Source organism: Theropithecus gelada, chromosome 2, assembly GCF_003255815.1.
Source record: "Theropithecus gelada isolate Dixy chromosome 2, Tgel_1.0, whole genome shotgun sequence".
Taxonomy (NCBI): domain Eukaryota; kingdom Metazoa; phylum Chordata; class Mammalia; order Primates; family Cercopithecidae; genus Theropithecus; species Theropithecus gelada.
Genome location: NC_037669.1, coordinates 115,641,504 through 115,658,381, shown reverse-complemented (window position 1 = coordinate 115,658,381; position 16,878 = coordinate 115,641,504). Strand labels below are relative to the sequence as shown.

Genomic DNA, 16,878 nt, shown 5'->3' with positions numbered 1-16,878 from the left:
GCTAGACAGAGCTACTACATCAGAATCAAATTGTACTAATGAATGAAGCCTCTGCTGCCAGAAGGGAAAACTAAAGGAAGGGAGTGTGTATTAAAAAACCAAAGTAAGACTTTCTTGGCCTCCCTCCTAATTGTTACCTAGTGATTAACTGAAACTGTAGATTCTTACAACAGAGGAAGAGAAATATGACAACCTTTTTTATTGTCATAACAGTCCAAAAACCTTGAGCCTAGATGTTTTCTCTTGGAGTAAAAGGCAATAAATATTATGATAAAATCTTTAAATAAAAGCATGAAGTGGAAAGCTTATTTTTTTTTAAGGATTCGTGAGAAGAATGCTAAATGAAATGTGTGTATTTGCTAAGAAATCTTATTATAAAACACAAAATTTTAGAGATTTTGATCAATAATGTTGCCTACATATAATTGTTTTAATAAAGCTATACATTGAGTAAATAAATAAAATAAGAAAAAAAAGAATTTACTGACATTTTAAATTAGACTCACCTAAGGCATACGCTTTTTGTTTTGAAGCACAAGATTATGACTAATATACTACCTATTTGGTCACCCCTGGAGCAGTATACACAATTTCAGGTTGTAGACCTTTGATAAGGCAATATTGTTTATGCTTAAAATTAAATTCATAAAGATACCACAAAAATTTTACTTTTAGACTAGCCACCTACTTGTCCTTTTGACTGTTGTTTCAGAATGTAGCCCTTTGCCATGAAGCATTTTCTTTTAGTTCCAATAATTCTTAATGAAGCTTTACATCAACAATGCGTAACTCAAAGTATACGTCAGAGGCTCTTTTAAAATCAAGTTGTTGGTCCTAAACTGAATGGCCTACTGATTCAGAATATCTGGGTTTAGCATGTAATATCTAAATTTTACACGCTGAGGTGGAAGTGGAACTTTCTTTTCTTTTTATGCTTTGCCTATATAGTGACCAAATAATTTATCATGCAAACATATACGCTTTTGAAAGTGAAAGAGGATGCTGTTAATATTGTGTTGGGACCAGAGGTATAAATTGGTACTGTCCAAAAAAGAACAAATGCCTGTCCTATCTAAAGGTGACTGAAATATGCTATCTAGTCAAACCAAATAAACAAACTCTCTGATAGTGGAATTAATCACATGGTGAGATCACATGCAATTGTGGGCAAGGAATAGCCTCCTTTTATTTTTGGACCAAATAAAACAATGAACATTCATTTTAAAGAAAGGAAAATATGTTTTTTTTTCCTTGTCTCCTTGTTTTTTGTTTGTTTGTTTGTTTTTGTTTTTGTTTTTTAAATAAATTTTCAGCTGTAAGGTTTTGTTTTCTGTTTTTTGTTTGTGAGATGGAGTTTTGCTCTTGTATCCCATGCTGGAGTGCATTGGCACAAACTCGGCTCACTGCAACCTCTGCCTCCCAGGTTCAAGCAATTCTCCTGCTTCAGCCTCCCGAATAGCTGGAACTACAGGCATGTGCCACCATGCCTGGCTAATTTTTTGTATTCTTAGTAGAGAAAGGTTTTTACCGTATTGGCCAGGCTGGTCTCCAACTCCTGACCTCGGAGCTGTTAGGTCTTTAACTGACTAGGATACATACACAATCCCTCCCCCTTTATGCAGCTCTTCCACATTCACTCGGAGCTGTTCTCTCATACACAGGCAGAGAGTGTCTTCTGAGACCTGGACAATAGGGATATGTAGTGTAATTTTATGTAGGCTCTTTCATAGTTGACCATCATGAATCATAAAAAGTAGATAATATGCTGTCCTACTTCGTATTCTTTGTGCTGGAGTGCTTTGACTCTTTACCATTATTCTGCTAGTTTTAAACTTACTAGAGAGATAAAACAGTAGAAATAGTTTGTGGTACTCTAAGTATAGGACGTTCTATCTGTGAAGGGTTTACTGAGTGCCACGAGTTTAGTATAGAGCAGGAAAGCCATATTCAATTTTTCCAAAGCAATTTCATTTTTTAAAATACTTGGCTTTGATACTTACGTAGCTTCTTGTTCTTTTTATTCATGTATTCACACATCTTCCATTCCTTTAGTTTTGAAATTGAATATACAAATTTGTACAAGATTATACCTAACACTCTGTACTGACACTACTCAGTTTTTAGCTTTTCTTCACAAAAATGTACAGATCTTACACTTAACAAAAAAGGTATACACATGCGCACATGCATATGGGCACATACACGCACTCAACCCCAGCCAAGATCTCTCTTATAAGCTCCAGTCTTGTGTCAGTCTGTCTACTTAGCATCTTGATTTGGATGTTTCAAACTCCTGAATAAACATGTCCAGGCCCGAAATTGTAATCATTCTTTTCAAATTCTTTTTCTTCCAGCGTACCACTTTTTAATAAACTGGTATCACTGTCCATCAAAACACCCAACCTCAGAAATCCATTAATTAAAGGAATAATTTCAGTACTGTTTCTCTCCTAACTAGTCTATAATCTCCATTAAAACTGAATCTGTTTTTTTCCCCTTCATCATTGTATGTGCACCATTCACAGAGCCTGACACAAAGTAAGCAGTCAATATTTGTGTAAAAGAGGACTAGACATGCAACTTAACGTATTCTGAAGTATTTCTAGCCTTGTGGTAGAAAACTTACAGGGGTCATTTCCATAAAGTGTCAATGCAATGTAAGGGACAAATGCACCAGATTAGTAGCCAAGAGACTGGCTTTGATCTTTACCCCATCTTGACCTCCACTTCTCATCTGAATGTGAACTTTTCTGAGTATCATTTTATACCTCTATAACACTAATAATCTTTTTTCCATCTACCATAGTATACTACTTCAAGGCTCAATTGAGATAATAAATATGAAAGTGTTTTGTAAACTATGAAGTGCTATATAAAAAGTAAAGTCATTTATTTATAAAATCCTCTATCCTACTTTTATAGGCAAGGCCATCACAAATTCAGTCTCTGTGAAGGGTGTTCATGCTTCTGTTTCTTCCAAGATATATAATATTTATTCTGCACTAAGATATACAGAACCCGTATTTAAAAAGATGCATCAACTCAGGATCCAGAAAATGTTCATGCCTGAGCACACAACAAGTAACTGTAGACCCGGTGCTTGCATGCCACTGCATATTTACAATACATTTTCATTCATCCTATCTTACTGCCTTAATTTTTCTGTCAGCTTAAAAAGTTGCTTTTTATTCATGCCATAGCCTTATTTTCTGCAACTGCCTCTTGAAATTCATTATTATCGATATTTTGCATATCGTGGATATAGCACTTTTCAGTCTAAAAGTCACTTTTCATGCTGATGCTATGTTTTCTAGGTCTAGTGTCTGGAATACATTATTAACCAAATTTGGAGTACAGTGTTCTTCATTTGGCACTTCTTATTTTCAAGGTTCTTAAAAATATATTTTGTATAATTAGTACTTTTTCACTCTGAAGATGTTAATATATAAGAAAATCTATATTTTACAAGCTGAGATGGAGGAAATCATGTTTAAAGTTTGCTATTTCTGAGAATACCTATTTGCAGAATGACTTGAAGTTTTGCTCATGGCACCCTCTCTTTTCTTCTTTAAACAGTTTCTAAGTAGTTATAAACTACAAAACTATGAGGTCTTTGGGATTTTCTTAAGATATTGAAAGCCAGTGTCAGGATTAGAGTTATATTTCATTTGTTTAATAGATCTTAGTAATTTTTTGCTCATGGGTGACACTCAGACAAACATCCTGCAAAAATAAAGAGAGCATCTTTCAAAGTATGGTTTCCATGCATTTCCTTAACACATTTATACAATGACACTGTAACTTTGGCTAGATGCTCCCTTCATTCCTTCTATGTTTTCCTTTAGAGGAACATATGAATTTATAATTATGGATGCACTGTGTATGTCTATACCTGTATATTTGTATCTTTATTTTTATATCTCAGCTTTATTGAGGTCTAATTGACAAGCAAAAATTATACATATTCAAAAGGTGCAATGCATATTTTAATGTATGTATATATTGTGAAATGATTGCCAAGATCAAGCAAATTAATATATCTATCACCTTATAGGCTTACCTTTTCTGTGTTTATGATGGGAACACTAAATACCTGCTCTTATATTTCAAGTGTACAAAACATTATTGTTAACTATAGTCAACATGCCGTACATTAGGTCCTCAGAATTTATTTATAACTGTAAGTTTGTTCACTTTAACCAATATTTCTTCATTTCTCCCAACTCCTAACTCAGGGCAGCCAGCATTTTATTCTTTGCTTCAGATTTAGACATTTTTTAGATTCCACATATGTGCGATCATATGGTAGTTGCCTTTCTTTGTACTTCACTTAATATGATGTCCTCCAGGTTCATTTATGTTATCACAAATGGCAGAATTTCCTTCTGTTTTGAAGCCAAATAATATGTTACTGTATATATATACACACACATATATACTGTGTGTATGCGTGTATATATATATATATATAACCTGTTTTTATGGAATACTGTATATACACCCCATTTTCTTTATCCAGTTGCTCATCAATGAACATTGAGGTTGTTTCCATATTTCAGCTACTGTGAATAATGGTACAATAAATGTGAAAGTGAAGAGCAGATGTTTCTTTGAGATACTGATTTTATTTCACTTTAATATATACACAGAATTGGGTTTGTTGGATCACATGATACTTCTATTTTTAACTTTTTACATACTCTTTTCCATAGTGCCTGTACCAATTTATATTCCCCTCAACAATGAATAAGTGTTTCCTTTCCTCCACATCCTCATCATCACTTCTTATCTTCTGACTTTTTGATAATTGCCATTCTAACAGATGTGAAGTGATATCTCACTTAGATTTTGATATGAATTTCTCTGATTATTAGTGGTATTGACCATATTTTCCTATATCTATTGATCACTTGTATGTCTTCTTTTGAAAAACATCTATTCAGTTCTGCTATAGTTCGGATATTTGCCCCTCCAAACCTCATGTTGAAATGTGATACCCAATATTGGAGATGGGAAGTAAAGGGAGTTGTTTTAATCATGTAGGTGAATACCTCATAAATTAATGCCCTGCCTAGGGAGTTAGTGAGTGTTCACTCTATTAATTCTGACCCATGAGAGCCAATTATTAAAAAGAGCCTGGCACCTCCCCACCTCTTGCTTGCTCTCTCTCCATGTGATCTCTGCACACACTGGCTATCCCTTTGCCTTGTGCCATGAGTGGAAGCAGCCTGAGGCTCTCATCAGTTGCAGATCCTCAATAATGAACTTTCCAACCATCAGAATCAGGAGCCCGATACAACTTCTTTATTCTTTGTAAATTACCCAGCCTCAGATATTCCTCCATAGCAATCCAAACCAGACTAACACAAAGTCCTTTGCCAATTTTTAAAATATGATGATTTGATTTTTTTTACTATTGAGCTATATTATTTCTTTGCATGTTTTGGATATTAAGTCTTGCTCTGTCACCCAGGTTGGAGTTCAGTGGCAAAGTCTGGGCTCACTGCAACCTCTGCCTCCCAGGTTTAAGTGATTCTCCTGCCTCAGCCTTGTGAGTAGCTGGGTTTACAGGCACGCAACATGATGCCTGGCCAAATTCTGTATTTTTAGTAGAGATGGGGTTTTACCATGTTTGTCAGGCTCATCTCGAACTCCTGACCTTGTGATCTGCCCTCCTCAGTCTCCCAAAGTTCTGGGGTTACAGGCGTGAGCCACAGCACCTGGACCGGTTTAGGTCTTTAATCTATTTTAAGTAGATTAAGGATCCAAATTTATTTTTTTGCACGTGGATATCTGTTTTCCCAACACCATTTATTGAGGAGGCTATACACATTTCCACATTGTGTATTTTTGATGCTCTTGTCACATTAGTTGGCCATAAATGCATGGGTTTATTTCTGGGCTCTCATTTCTCTTCTATTAGTCTATGTGTCTGAATTAATGTCAGTAACATGCTGTTTCAATTACTAGAGCTGTGTAATTAAATTTGAAATCAGGAAGTGTTACTGCCTCTAGATTTGCTCTACTTGCTCAAGATTGCTTTAGCTATTGAGTTTTTAGTAATTCTATATGAATATTAGCATTGTTTCTTCTGTTTTATCATAAATGCCATTGTAGTTTTGATAGTGATTACTTTGAATCTATAAATTGCTTTACTTAATACAAATATTTGAAAATGTTAAATCTTCCAATCCATGAGCATAGGATATCTTTTCATTTATTTATGTCTTCTTCAATTTCTTTCATCAATGTTTTATAGTTTTCATCACACCTGTTTGATTAAAATTATTCCTAAATATCTTATTCTTTTTGATGCTATTGTAAATGGCATTATCTCTTAATTTCTGTTTTGTATAGTTTGTTGTTAGTGTGTGGAAACAGTGGATTTTGTATGTTAATTTTGAAAAAAAAATAATACACTATATTTTTATAGCTGCTCCAGAAAGGGATTTTTTCTATTTTTGGACTAGTATCAGATCTTGAACTGGACTCAAATGTTAGAAATGAGAAGAATGATTGGGATCATTTCTCTCTCTCATCTCCAGTCTGAGATCATCTTGCTATTTTGATATTTGTGTTGCTTCTGTTGTCGCATTATATTTGTTGAAATATTTAGACCATAAATACATTTATTATCTGTCCATCTCATTATCTGTCTCGTATATTGCAAGGAGACTCTGTAACTGTTATCTTCCTGGTAAACTATTAATCATAAAAGTTTTGAGCTGCCACATAAAAGAATTAAAACATTCATGGTCATCCATATAATCTCCTGTCAGTTTAGATATATTTTATAGGTGAGAGTGATAAGCCTAGTGTTCAACCATTGAAAACTAATGATCAAACTGTAATACTACATTTATATAATTATTATTTGTTGTGGGGCCACATAGGTTGTTTGGATCCATAGAAAATGTGCTGGCAAGAGAATCTTAAAAGTATCAAAGTCTTACAGATCGGTTTCAATTTCTTTCTAGTATCTTTCACTTCTGAGTCTTACTCAGCTGTTATTGCTTCTTAACCATATTAATCTCTTAATTACATTTTCATTTTGGTGGAGTCTCTCCTTGATTAATTCTAGTCACAGAGAGTGAAGGGTTACAATGTCTGATTCTTTTCATCTCTGAAAATTATTTGATTATCCCTTTACACATAATAGGATGATATTTTAGATGTTTATATGTATTTATCAGTTTATATTTTGTTTCCACCATCCCATTCCAACCCTGAAGACATTGTTTTCTAACATAAAATTTTGCCTGTGTTGATAAGAAATCTAATGGTTGTTGGATTATTGGTATTTTGTGGAAAATCTGTTTTTTCATAAAGGCCTTTGGGATTTTCTCTTTCTCCTTGAACTTCTGAAACTTCACAGTGGTATAAGTAAGTTTAAGTCTAACTTTCTTACTGCATCACACTCTCCGTGAACACTCCATCTGAAGACATGAATGTCCCTTTCAAGAAAATTTCTATTAGTTCATTTTCTCTTCTCCTCCCTTATCTTTGTTATTTCCTTGTACAGTGTTTCTGTTCTATCTCTGGGATCCCCAGGTCATTTAAATTGTGCTTATAATTTTTCTGTTATCTTTTCTCAAAATATGGGGAGATTTCCTTGATTATTTATCCTCTAAGTTACAAGTTTGGTATTTACTACTGTCTATTTTATTATTTTCAAAATCTGTGAAAGGTTTGAGATTTTAATTTACTTTCAGGGTAACAAGTTAGCCTCCCATAGTTTCATAAATACTGGAAGGAGACACGAGACTCTTGCATCAGAGAAAAATGATTTATTACTCACAATATAGCAGGCGATATGATAATCAAATTATTAGGTCAATTCTGTTGCCGCTGAGTCACACAGGGTGGCAAGGATGAGCCCAGATACTTGCTCAAGAATTACAACCAAGAAATCCCAAGCTTAGAGAACTAAAATATTAAGATGGATAGGAAGCATGCTTTCCTTCTACTCCAGAGATAAACACTATGTCTATCTTCTAAGGCTTTAAGCAAACCTTCCCTTCATTGTGGAGGGACATTATCACTATTTTCCAAGGCTTTTTACTATTCAAATATTCTTGGAAAGAGAGTCTGAAACAAAAGGTAAGTGACTAGCTTCATAAGATATTCAGAGATATGAGACACTCAAGAAGAACCTCCAACCATTAATATGTCTAGACTTTATGTTTTTTTTTTCAATTTTGGAAATAATAGTTTTTAGTTTTCAAGATTCAATACTTCCTTTCTGCTTGATTCATTTTTACAAGTCTGCATTTTGGGGAAGTAGAAAATTACAATATCATTTCTAAGGTAATTATCCCTAAGTTGATTTTTAAAAGTTATCTTCTATTTTCTAGGTCAGTGCTTCATCAAATTTTCTGTGCGTGTGTCTTCTTGGATATTTGTTTAAATGCAGATTCTGAATTAGTGGGCTTTGGATGGGGCTTGAGATTCTAAACTTTTAGTAAGATCCTAGTGATGCAATGCTATTGGTCTTTGGGCAGCCATTTGACTATCAGGGATTTATTACCTTTGCTTCCTCAGGAACCAGTTCTATTTGTTTACCTTAGTTTAGCTTTTCATACTTTTTTTTTCATTTTTATGAAAATATTGTTGCCCATATTTCCGAGTGGAGGTCTCAGACAAATAATATGAATGTCTGGTTTATCGAAGCACAAGTGGCAGTCATTTCATCAAAGCCCTCTCCATGAGAGAACTGGTTTTGGATTCCTTCTCAGAAAAGAGAAGTTTCTCAGAGGATAATGAAATAAGGACTTCCAACAATCTGTTTCTCTGCAACAGCAGTAAGCGTACTGGCAAAAACTGTCAAATTCATCTTTTTAGGAATTCAGCATATACAAAGGCTAGCAACAATCCAAGGAGCATATATTCAAGAAAAACAGCTGCATTTCAAGAAAAACAGCCGGCTTTGTAGCATTTTAATGTGCTGTTTCCATCATCTTCTTCCCAGCTCTGTGATATCTCTGAAAACCATCATCCCCACAAACATAGTGAAAGCCACCAGCCTAGAAGTCCGCCATAGTCTGTTCAGGCTACTATGACACAATACCATAGAGGGGTATCACATAAACAACAGAAATTTATGTTTCGCAGTTCTGAAGGCTGAGAAATCCAAGATCAAAGTGCCGGAAGATTCGGTGTCTGGCGAGGGCCTGATTCCTGTTTCAGAGATGGCCATCTTCTTACTGTGTCCTCATATGGTAGAAGGGGTGAGGGAATGCTACAGAGTCTCTTTTATAAGAGCACTAATCCCATTCGCAAGGGCTCCACTCTCATGATCCAATCATGTCCCATAGGCCCCCGCGTTCTAATACCATCATTACATTGGGGGTTTGAATTTCAACATTTGAATTTTAGAGAGATACAAACATTCTGTCATTGTCATATAACTGGAGGGATAACAATTGTTTTGGAGTCCCCCTAAAGTTAACATTCGCATTGAATTGTTATTATTTGATCTTTCTGGCTAAATGAACTTTGTGAAAAATGACAAAATACATGTATTTCCCATAGCAGAGTGACAATGTGTTTTTTTAATCATGGACTTTGATATGTACAAATTTTTAAATTTCTTCTCTGGTTGACAGGTCTGTAATAATTTTATTCTTCAAGCATTTATCTATAGTACACGTAAATGACAGATATTACACTAGGGGATTTTCTGATATTGAGAAATCACTTTCCAATAATACTATGGATTTTAAAAGTTAGTTGTAACATACATAGAAACATTACAACTTACCCAATAAAATGATAAAATAAGACAAGTGCAGCACAAGCTTTGTGAATGTACCCAAACTCATTCTCAAGTTTTAGTGAGTCAGATGGTTTTAGATGAAATTTTACTACACTCATCAGATTAATTTTTCCTTTAGTATTTTGATAAACTGATACAGATCAAAGAATAAAATTAGCTGACACAATTTTATATTATTAAAACATATGTGAAAAACTCTGGCATTTTATTAAAAACAACTATCTGAATTCCTGCATCTGATATTCACCTTTCATATATTCACAACTGGCAAATGCCTAGTTTTAAATAACACATTTGTGTGTGACCTTTTAAGAAAATTGCCAATGTCTTTGTTTAGAGTGCAGAGGGCATGGATTTCACAGAGCATTTCCCACTAAATGGAGTATATTACTCCAATTTCATAGCCATGTTGTCAGGAAGTGGCACTTCATTAAGATAATGTGACCTTTAGAATATTCTTCCAACCTTTTACTATGTCTTTGGTAGTGGGATTTGTACTTTAATTTCTGTAGCTTTTTGATAAGTTGGAAATAAAAAATAATTGAAAGCTACATTTTTTATTTCACTTCATCTATACATTGTGTGTGGGTTTTTTCCCCTAAAATGACAAAGAGTGTCAGGTAAACGATTTTTGTTCAAACTAGGGATTATCTGCCAGGAAAATGTCTTTTAGGGTTAAAATCAAATTGGCAAGTTTATACCCATTGTGGAAAGGAAGAAAGGGAGAAAATGGCTAGGGAGAAAATGGCTATGTAGAAAAAAGCAAAAATTGTTATTTTTTTCTACTGCATTTTCAAAAATGTTGAGAAAGGCCCCCAAAGCCTTTTTTTTCTTGTTTTGTGATGACAGTGAGATAATATGTTTCCAGTGTGCTTGCTGTGGCAACTTGAAATTGTTTGTTCATTTGAAGCCATCATTGAAAGTAGAGATTTAATTTCTAAAACCATTTTTTTTTTTTATGGTGAAGTCAAAGTAAGCAATTTAATGGAAAGAGGAAAGGAGATGATTGTTCTGGTTAGACTTGAAGTAGCATTTCTCAGGAACCATTTATATATCATTTGGTTTATTTATAGGATTGAATTTTATGATCAGAATTGAGTTTTTCAATGAATATCTTAAAATATATTTACAGCTAAGTATTGTTTTACTTTAATATGTGGACACTTTTAGGTTTCAGAGCATGGATTTCTTAATCACTTCTTTGGCAACTGCAACATTAAGGTTCTCTTTTTAATATATTTGAAATGGAGCATTCATGATACACACTGGGAGTGGCTGCATTAGGTGAAATCACACAACCATATGGTGGCCTGAAAGCTGCATAGGGAGTTTTTTTTTTTAATTTATTATTATTATTATACTTTAAGTTCTAGGGTACATGTGCACAACGCACAGGTTTGTTACATATCTATACTTGTGCTATGTTGGTGTGCTGCACCCATCAACTCGTCAGCACCCATCAACTCGTCATTTACATCAGGTATAACTCCCAATGCAATCCCTCCCGCCTCCCCCCTCCCCATGATAGGCCCCAGTGTGTGATGTTCCCCTTCCCGAGTCCAAGTGATCTCATTGTTCAGTTCCCACCTATGAGTGAGAACATGCGGTGTTTGGTTTTCTGTTCTTGTGATAGTTTGCTAAGAATGATGGTTTCCAGCTACATCCATGTCCCTACAAAGGACACAAACTCATCCTTTTTTATGGCTGCATAGTATTCCATGGTGTATATGTGCCACATTTTCTTAATCCAGTCTGTCACCGATGGACATTTGGGTTGATTCCAATTCTTTGCTATTGTGAATAGTGCCGCAATAAACATACGTGTGCATGTGTCTTTATAGCAGCATGATTTATAATCCTTTGGGTATATCCCCAGTAATGGGATGGCTGGGTCATATGGTACATCTAGTTCTAGATCCTTGAGGAATCGCCACACTGTTTTCCATAATGGTTGAACTAGTTTACAATCCCACCAACAGTGTAAAAGTGTTCCTATTTCTCCACATCCTCTCGAGCACCTGTTGTTTCCTGACTTTTTAATGATTGCCATTCTAACTGGTATGAGATGGTATCTCATTGTGGTTTTGACTTGCCTTTCTCTGATGGCCAGTGATGATGAGCATTTTTTCATGTGTCTGTTGGTTAGACCTAATACCATAAAAACCCTAGAAGAAAACCTAGGTAATACCATTCAGGACACAGGCATGGGCAAAGACTTCATGTCTAAAACACCAAAAGCAACGGCAACAAAAGCCAAAATTGACAAATGGGATCTAATTAAACTACAGAGCTTCTGCACAGCAAAATAAACTACCATCAGAGTGAACAGGCAACCTACAGAATGGGAGAAAATTTTTGCAATCTACTCATCTGACAAAGGGCTAATATCCAGAACCTACAAAGAACTCAAACAAATTTACAAGAAAAAAACAAACAGCCCCATCAAAAAGTGGGCAAAGGATATGAACAGACATTTCTCAAAAGAAGATATGCATAGGGAGTTTTTTTATTCTTTTACTAGATATGTTGCTTTAGACAAATCACTTAGTTTCTTAAGCTTTTTTTTCTCTATTAGAAAAATAACAGTATAAGTTAGGGTTGTATTCAGCTGAAAATACAGTAGTCTCCCTTTATCCGTGGGGATACATCCCAAGGGCCCTCCCCCAGTGGATGCCTTAAACCTTGAATAGTTCTCAACCCTACAGATACTGTTTTTATCCTAGGATCAGCCAGGATCACCTGATTATCTGCTTCAGGTAATCCTGGCTCATCAAGCCATGAAGATCTTGATGTTTTAGTATAGGAACAGATGATATTGATGACTAAGAGGTGGGTAGCATATACAGCATGGATACACTAGACTAAGGGATTATTCACACCCTGGGTAAGGTGGAGTGGGACACATAAAAATTTCATCGTGCTTTTCAGAATGGTGTGCTATTTGAAATGTATATGTTTAGATAACATTTGACCTGACTGTAGATAACTGAAACTATAGAAAGTAAAATCGGAGATAAGGGAGGGTTTTTGTAACAGAAAACCTGGGTATAGAGGCCTAAAAAATAGAGGCAACTTTTCTAAGCCAGGATGTCCATAGTGTAAAGTAGTCTGGCTAGCCAATGCTATCGTCAGGACTCCATCCTTTGTATGCTCTCTGTTTGAGATTGTAGCACCATGGCCACAAGAGAGCTGTTAAACCTCCAAGGGTTTTGTCCACATTCCAGAGGGAAAGAAATAACAGAATTTTCTTCCTGATGAGATTTTATCATTTAATAAAAAAGGGGGATTGATCCCTAGCTGACTTCTCTCTATACCTCATTAACGAGAATTCTGTCACATAACCTCCCATAGCTGCAAGAGAGCCAGAAAAATCAAGCATTAAGCTTTCTGGATTCTATAATAGAGGAAGACAAGAGAGAAAGTGGTTGAGAAAGGGTGTTGATTAATCTGTAATATGGCCCGCAATTAAATACAAGTCCTCAAATGTTGTTTTGTTCAATATTATTTTGTTATAATGCTGATGACAAAAATAAATAAATAATTCCTAGCTGGGGCCACTCTCTGTGTGGAGTTTGCATATTTTTTTCCATGTCTGCATGGGTTTTCTCCAGGGACTCTGATTACCTCCCAAATTCCAAAGATGTGCATGTTAGGGTAATTGGTGTGTATACATGGTCCCAGTCTAAGTGAGCATGGGTGTGTGTGTGAATGCGCCCTGGAATGAAGTGGCATCCTGTCCAGTGGTGGTTTCCACCTTGTGACCCAACTGCGAGGATAGTCTCTGGCAACCCGTGATACTGAGCTGGACTAATTGGGTAAATAATTGTCTTACTTGATTTAATAATCTTTATTTATTTTATTTTATTTATTTATTTATATTTATGACATGGAGTTTCACTCTTGTTGCCTAGGCTGGAGTGCAATGGCGCGATCTCGGCTCACTGCAACCTCCGTCTCCTGGGTTCAAACAATTCTCCTGCTCAACCTCCTGAGTAGCTGGGATACTGACATAATAAATGGGTATTGTTTTTTTCCTAGGATCAGCCAGGATCACCTGATTATCTGCTTCAGGTAATCCTGGCTCATCAAGCCATGAAGATCTTGATGTTTTAGTATCAGAACAGATGATATTGATGAGTAAGAGGTGGGTAGCATATACAGCACAGATACACACTGTGCGCACCGCCATGCCTAGCTAATTTTTGTATTTTTAGTAGAGACGATGTTTTGCCATGTTTAAAAATACATTTAATGTTCACATTTATTTTAATGTTTAATATTAGAAGTATTTTGGGTCTTCATTTCGAAGTTTGATGATGTTTTCTGACCAGAAATATACTGTGGGGCTATTGTTTTTATCAATTCATTCATGGGAAAACTAGTTTCATTAAACGTTTTGCTTAAAGTCACAGTTTCTGAAACCCTATTGATGATGTTAAGTGAGGAATTACCATACTATAAAGGTAAAGTTTTTTTTTTTTTTAGATGTAACAGACTATGGTTATAGAAATAATATCAACTTAGGTGAAATGAATTAATATTGCCATTATGTTTTATTATGACCACATCTAATTGAGAGTGTTATCTTCAGTTCTGAGTGAACTAAGAGTTAATGTAGCTTCAAAACCATGTCAGCAGAATGTGAGTTGTGTTGAGAATATGTCATGTATTGAAGAGCTAAAAAAAACAGGGTTGTTTTACTTAGAGAAGAAGAAAGTTTAGTAGAGGCAAAAGAGCTGCACACATATTTGAAGAAGAAAATATACTTAGTATGGGTTAATAAAGCTAGCATTAGTGAGGAAGACAGATATTGCGTCAGTATAAAAGTATTTCTTAAGAACTAGTGATGTAAACTCCTCTTTCTGCTCAATAAGAAATGGCATAACAATTTACTGGGTCCTGTAGATTGAGGATGGGAAATTTTCATAGATGATGCATATGGTCCCATCCAACCTTAAGACTTGAAGATTCTTTTCATTTACACTTACAGCCAAATATGGGTAATTCTTCCATGACGTACTAGTTTTCTATTGCTGCATAACAAATAAACATAAACTTAGTGGGTTAAACAATACCCATTTATTATGCCAGTTTCCGTGGGTCAGGAGTCAAGGCATAGCTTTGAGAGATCTCCTGTCCTGAAACCCAGGGTTTCAAAAGACAGCATTCAAGTTTGGCCAGGTCGCATTTCTCTCTAGAGCTCACAGACCTGTGGAGGTGGTTATTGGCAGAATTCAGTTTCTTTTGGTCATAGAACTGAGCCTCTCAGCTCCTAGAGGTCACAGGTAGTCCCCTGTTCCATAACCTCTCCCCTGGCAGTCAGTATCATAGCAACTTTCTTCTTCAAGGTCAGCAGAGGAGTCTCTCAATCCAGTCAGCTAAGACTGAGGTTTACATAACATAATCTAACCATGGGAGCAACATCCTTTGTCATATTCTGTTATTTAGAAGCTAATTACACTCGTGGAGAAGGGATTTACAAAGGTGTGGACTTTAGGAGGTGAAAATTCTTGGGAGTCACTCTAGGGTCTGGTTGCCACAAATGGTACTTGGGATTGAGTTCTGAAGTACAGTGAAGGTAAAACGTGACTGTGGCTTTCCCATATCCATTTGGCTCCAAAGCTTAATTAAGAACCAACTGAACATTTAAGGAGGAAGCCTAATGAAAGCAAAAGAGGCATTTTCATTTCTAATTGTAGATCATGTAAGTTGTTTCACACTGACTACTTTGTATAGGGAGCACACGACTTGAAGGTCACAGGAGACTGTTTCTTGTCAAGATGTTACTCATTCGATAATAACTGAATTAGCAGAGAGCTCTCATACTCTAGATTCTATTTATAAGAGAAAAAATAGACAGAAAAATAATAAATACCAACTACAAACATGGTAGGGCTTTAATCATGTTATCATTCTTTTCAGTCACTATCAACCTGACAAATGTGCCTGAAATAACCATTCAGTTTACCCAGACACCACAGGGTGGTGTCCATTTGAAAAGCCAAAGCAATTCTTGATGTATTCTTAGAGTTCAAGATAAATAGATGTGCTACTACTTTTCTACCCTCACCCCGGTTGCCATATCTCCAAATATCTTCATCATGGACCTAGCATCTTAGAAAGTTACAGTGATGTAGGAGTCTTTCTGTATTTTCCTCAACTTCCTTCACTACTCTTACCCTATTGACAATTTATAACCCCTGCACCATCTGGGGAACAGACTGTTGGCTGCCAAGTAGACTCATTAACATTCCCCTCCAGGAACTCTTGCTGTTTAATTAGGCTGTCAGCTGGATTCAGGCAGTGAGAGCCTTAGGTGGCTGTGTAACAAATCCATGACTCCATGCATTCAGATGTCAAGGTCACTAAGATTCCCGCTTATACTCAATACGGGAAAAGGAATCCAGATCGTTGGCTGTTAAAATCCAAGTGATCAATGACTTCACCTTAAAGGGGACTTTCCGTAGTTAATTGAGATACTGAGTTATCCCACACTGAATTCGTAGCTGTGGCTACTACATTGTTTGAGAATCCTCTAACCCCTGGGCCATCGTGTCTGGCATTCAGGCTTTCTTGTCAGAGATAGTCAATAGTGTTTGTAGAGTACATTCCAAACCCATACTGAAATTACTCTATGTGCCATAATTAAATGCGTCCAATTAATTAAGTTCTCTGAGAACAGATTACTAATAGTGTTAGCACTCTAGACATATTTGATTTAAATAGAACAATGGTTTCTTTTTCAATGGCAATTTGGTAAAATTCTACTATGAGAAAAATGCTTCTCAACTGAATGGTTTGGTTACTGTTGAGTAAACATTATCTAACCATCGTTAGTTTGAAGGAAAGGGAAAAACTTCATTAGGCAAAATGTGGAAACCTAGAGTTTTCTAAATCCAGAGATGAACCATCACCCATAGGTGTCAATCAATTCTAGTACCTTTTGGTTGATTAAATATTCATCTATCTACTGATTAAGTCATTTAATTTATTCATGTGTCAAATATTTATTGGTTATTCACCCTCAGCTAGGCCCTGGGCTCAGTTCTATGAATATATTAGTAACTCAGTACAGGCAATGAGTAAGTCTCCATTCTACTGAG

The 16,878-nt window shown here is 35.6% G+C and overlaps 1 protein-coding gene across 1 annotated transcript in view; it reads left to right on the top strand.

Annotated features, from left to right (window-relative positions):
- Positions 1-16,878, top strand: part of NAALADL2 (N-acetylated alpha-linked acidic dipeptidase like 2) — a 971,471-nt gene that overhangs the window by 195,075 nt on the left and 759,518 nt on the right. The gene's annotated exons all lie outside the window — the stretch shown is intronic.